Source organism: Salvelinus sp. IW2-2015, unplaced genomic scaffold, assembly GCF_002910315.2.
Source record: "Salvelinus sp. IW2-2015 unplaced genomic scaffold, ASM291031v2 Un_scaffold5569, whole genome shotgun sequence".
NCBI classification, from domain to species: domain Eukaryota; kingdom Metazoa; phylum Chordata; class Actinopteri; order Salmoniformes; family Salmonidae; genus Salvelinus; species Salvelinus sp. IW2-2015.
Window position 1 is genome coordinate 2,665 of NW_019946834.1, and position 5,939 is coordinate 8,603.

Below are 5,939 nucleotides of genomic sequence, written 5' to 3' on the forward strand. Positions count from 1 at the left end.
GGGTGGTGTGTGTGTTGGTGTTGTTTTTTTGTGGTGTGTGTTGTGTGTGTGTGCTTGTGTGTGTGTGTGTGGTGTGTGGTGTGTGTGTTGTGTGTGTGTGTGTGTTGAGGTTTTGTGCTGGCCTCCATATTCAGTGCAATGTGGTTCCTGTTATGTACTTTTTTTTTGTTTACCTCAAGGTAAGTAATCTGTCAATCATTTATTAATGTGCTTAATGAGAAACATTTCTTCTCTGCATTTTAACTTATTTACTATTATTTTTTTAGTTGCTTGAAGAGAATATTATGAATTTGTGAAGAACGAGCGTGAAGGCTTTGAGAGTCAGAAGCAGGATAAGGAAGGGTGGATGCTGAAGATGAGAAGCGGGAGAGCAGTGCAGAGAGGGGCTCTAAGATACACTGCATGTCTGAGAAAATGAACAGAGGAGCTTGCTAACACACTGGAAAATTAAGATGCCCTCATGTAATGCTGTTTGTAATAACATTTAAAAGCTGTAGCTAAAGTACAGCTTAAGTAGCTGTGTAAATCAATGATATATGTAGCAGCTTAACACACACCTAGACTCATCAAGTAGCAGGCCGGATGTTGTTCTGTGATTATTTGAGAGAGAGACAACATTAATAATACCATCATATAATAGAATGTTACACCAGTCTGTAATGCATTATGAAAATATTTACACATTTATCAGTCAGTAAGAGACAGGAATATTATAATTTATAATCTTTATAAATCTACAATAATGTAGCATTAAAACAGACGTAAATTAAATCCTCTAGTGTATTTCTAGCTTCAGTGATCTTGCTGTGATTTGCCAACGGGAATCAAAATCTAATCTAAAAAGGAATTTCAATGTGTATTTGAGGGGTCGCTAAACAAGGAAACCAACAATTGCAATAAGATCTATAACACAAGCTCTCATCACAGAAGGGTGAGACAGGAGATCAATAATGAAACATGAGGCTGAGACGATTGAGAAACAACCAGGAAAGATCAAGACAGAACCCAATTCAAAGTGTAACGATCCTATAATCAACCCTTAACTGGAGAAGACAAACCTATCAGACTGTGATGACAAAGGGAGTGTGTGCATTGGAAAAAAAGTCTCTGTGTCGAAGTTATTCTGACTGGGCTGAAGGAAAAGCCAATCAGAATGTCCAATTTGTATTTTCATTCTTTGCGGAGCTGAATTTGAATGAAAGAGGACAAAACAACTTTCATTGAACTCTCAATCACTTCTCAATGAACCAAACAATCAGGAATCTCCATCTACAAGAAGTAAGTTCTGTTCATCTTATTCTGGATGAATCCGATGCCCTAGATTCCAGAAGAAAAGATTGTTGTGATCACAGATCAACTCAGTGGAGTTCTGCGACAAATTCATAAGGGAATCGTTTCCTCTGTTTCCCTCTGTCTCCTCGCTGGATAATACGACTGCAGCAGCCAATAAGATCCTTGGGGCTTGTGTGACCGTGAAGAGGTAGAGGGTTTCAATGACCACCAAGGGTAGTACTTCAGAAGAGATAGATGGAGAGACTGGCTAACAGAATCATTCACACATTAAAGACCAAGGAGCCTCCAATCATTGTTCCACATGACAATACTTAGTCATATGCAATAAATGCAAATTTTACTTAAAAATCTATACAATAGTGATTTTCTGGATTTTTTTTTAGATTCCGTCTCTCAAGTTGAAGTGTAACGCTATGATAAAAAATGACAGACCTCTACATGCTTTGTAAGTAGGAAAACATACAAATGGCAGTGTAAATACTTGTTCCCTCTGTATATTTTACCGTTTAAAATAAAGCATTCTTCCTTACGTAGTTCTCATTGAAGACGTCTATATTATTTGTACATATTAAATATATTTATTAATGTATCATACTTTTAGATTTGTCCATATCTTGTATTCACTAAATTGTTGAATGCATTTTTCAGTTTTTCTGATTGTGTTTGGATGATGTTGTCTATAAACTGAATGGTGAATAATGTCCGCATTTTTGGAGTCACTTCACTTGTTTGTCAGTAAGAATAGAAGATGTTTCTGAACACTGCTATTTTCATGTTGGAATAGGCTTACCATGATTATGAATAATCATAATGAATCGAGATGCTAGGAATGATCGAAAGTTACAGAGCACAAAGACATACCTCCTGTTATTGGTTATATGAGAGTTTACATGTTTGTTTGTAGCTCTTGTATTGGTAATGGTGAGAGTAGTATGTTTGTTGTAGCCTCTGTATGGTAATGTAGAGGTTAGCATTTTTTTGTAGCCTCTGTTATTTGGTATTGTGAGAGGTCAGCATGTTTTTGTTGTACGCTGTTATTGTAATAGTGAGAGTTAGCATTTTGTATGTAGCCTCTTTTATTGGTAATGGTGAGAGGTTAGTATGTTTCTGTTGTACCTCTTTTTTTTGGATAATGGTGAGATTAGAATGTTTTGTTGTACCTCTTTATTGTATGGGAGAGTATAGCAGTGTTTTTGTACCTCAAACTTTATCATTCATTATTATTCATGATTTTCATGATTGTATTAATCATGCATCTCAGCTTAATTATTAGTGTTAGAAACATTGTCTACCACTTAGACAGAAGATTAATCCAGTCATCATCCATCATTCATGTTACTATTGGCAAAACATAACATAAAACACAACCAAAGAAACTGCAAATGCAACCAACGCGTTTGGGAACAAATTAACAAATGTTTGACTACCTTATGCAATTGGTCAGATACTTATGACGACTTCAAATGGGGGGATGGATACCAAAAGTCGAATTTCATTTACAATATTAGCTTCATGTCAAAATAGATTGTTTGGACGGGAGGGTGGGGGGGGGGTTGTGTTATTTGTTTAAGTATCCCTATATCTGTTTACGATGCTATATCTTGTTAGTTGCCTGGGTAGTCTCACTGTTGATGGGCATAACCTAGTGCATTTTGCACCATTATTGTGAGAATACGGTTTTAGTAAACGTTGTCAACCTGAACATGAGTCGTTGTGTCTTTTAATTTAACACTGGTAGCAGAATTGGCTAATTCTACAATGTGCCACTCGCTTCGACGAGAAGATTTGTTGAAAGTTGGAAAAAAGACTTGGAATCTGGACACTGTTACTAATTGACACTGGGTTATAATCTGGACACTGGTTATATCTGAAACGTTATAATCTGGACAGAAAAGAGTATTCAGTGGTATTTCGCTGGAAGGAAGAGCAGAGATAGCAGCACTGGACAATATCCGTTGAGGAATTTGAACAAGGATTTATGGCCATATTGGGCTTTTTGCATATGGCAAAATCATATTGCGGTTTACAATCATTTTACAAAAGACTTTAGAAATCTATTTCAAATTTACAAAATAAAATGACAGTAAGATCTTTAAAAAAAACTTGCATGTGTTTGTGTGCGGTTGTCCTATATGTTGTGGTATGGGAAATTTGATAGAGCACTGGATTTTGTTTCTTCAAGAAGAGAAGGCCGTTGACAGTGTTACGCCAATGCAGTGAGTGAACGAGCATATTACACGAGCAGCAGAGAAAAGGGCCACAAGTTAGCGTTTCAGACAGAAGTAGAGGGCGCCACTTGCCCGGCACAATCCACTGGACAGGTATGAGAAGGAGATAAATGTTGCTAGTTTGTCACGGCAACCACTGGGTTAAAGACTGTCCTCATAAAAATGAACAAGTTAAACTAACAGAGGAAAATATAAACACAGAGATTGAGCAACATTACATCAAACGAATCTGCTTCTGATACTGAGATCTGTATAGTTGAATCCTTAGGATCTGCTGTGATTGATACTGAGATCTGTATAGTTGAATCCTTAGGATCTGCTGTGATTGATAATGAGATCTTTATAGTTGAATCCTTAGGATCTGCTGTGATTGATACTGAGATCTTTATAGTTGAATCCTTAGGATCTGCTGTGATTGATACTGCATGTAAAACACAGTGTGTGGTGAAAAATGTATTGATAGCTGTGTCAGTGAACTAAATATGAAAGAAGTACAAAATATGATTGACACACCACACAACAGAGCTTTCACATTTGGAGATGGGAGAACTGTCCATTCTACCAAGAGAGTCAAGATACCAGCAAACATTGGTCAGACTAAGTGTCATATTGAAACAGAGGTGGTCCCTACAGAAATCCCCTTACTATTAAGCAAAGCTTCCCTCAAGAAGGCAGGGGCTGTACTAGACATAAAAAATAACAAGGCAGTGATGTTTAAACAACCAGTGACCCTTGAACTTACTACCTCAGGCCACAATTGTCTAAACATTTTAGACAAAGACATTACACAGAGTCCATGTGAAAATGAGATTCTAACGGACACAGAGCACATGGAGATTCTGACACCACAGGGAAACATGAACACAACAAAGTATTGTTAACTTCACAAACAGTTTGGACATGCTACAGTTGACAGACTTCAGAAATGACTCAGCAGTTCCGGGAATAATGATGAGAGTGTTTCCATTCTACACAGATAGTTAACAGTTGTGAGACATTCCAGAAATACAGCAAACCAGCGGTTTGCCACTGGCTTCCAAGTACAATGAAACAGTGGCTGTATATCTACATGAGCCTGGACCAAGTGTGTGGTATCTTCACATAATCCACCACTTCACACGCTTCAGTGCTGGAAGCTTTGTGAATACAAAGAAACACAGTGAAATGGTCAAGCACTTCATTCATTCCTGGATAAGTGTGCATGGCCCACCCCAGAAATTGTACAGTGACAATGGAGGAGAATTCAATAATAATTAAATAAGAGAAATAGCAGAGAAATTCAATATGGAAGTAAAGACAACTGCTGCATACAGTCCATGGAGCAATGGACTTGTGCAGAGACATAATCAAACACTCAGAGATGATGCTGAAAGTGAAGCAAGACAATGGATGTGACTGGAAAACAGCCCTAGATTGGGGTTTGATGGCAAAAAACTCAATGCACAATGTTCATAGTTACAGCCCATACCAACTAGTGTTGGGGCAGAACCCTAATCTTCCCTCTGTACTGGTTGACAAGCCACCAGCACTAGAAGGGACCAGTGTGAGTGCATGGGTGGGACAGCACCTTTCAGCACTACATGCAGTGAGAAAAGCTTTCACTGAAGCAGAGTGTTCAGGGAGAATTCACAGGGTTCTGCGGAAACGGCTTCGACCCACCGATGAGAAGTACGAGACTGGAAACAAAGTGTACTACAAACGAGTTGACTGTCAAGAGTGGAAAGGACCGGGAGTAGTCATTGGCCAAGATGGTGGGGTGATATTTGTGAGACACGGAGGCACCATTTTTAAGGTGCATCACTCAAGATTGTGGAAAGTAAATTATCCACAAGATGGAGGGGCTGTTGCTGAGAATCAGCCTCCTACTGAAAATGACAAAAAGGACACATTGACAGACACAAGCCTACCAGATGTCTCATCCAATGATATGGACACTGAAACTGACACAGGAAATGGAGCAGAGACCTTCAACCATGCCACTGGTAATACTGTTGAGGGTTCAAATGAGGAAAACATTCAACAACAGCCACATGTGTTAAGATAGCATGGTTGTTCCAATCTGAAAACTGGACACTGTTAAATACATGGACAGAGAAAGTGGTATTCCAAACACATCAACCATCATTGGACGAGCAGGAAAAGCCAAAGGAAAACACCAGAACTGGTCCAACTTGCAGTACTCTGAACCAGCTACACTTTCTGGTACAACAGGGTCAGCTGACCTGTCACTTATCAGATTTCAACCAATGGAAAATCGCGAAAAATAGAATGACAATCAAAATGAAGATGTACTTGAAACCAAGGATGTGTCATTTGACTCAGCTAAACTAGATGAGCTCAGTAATTGGAGGAAAAACTGAGTGTTTTAGGAAGTCAAAGACATTGGCCCATAATGTGTCTCAACAAGGTGGGTGTGTC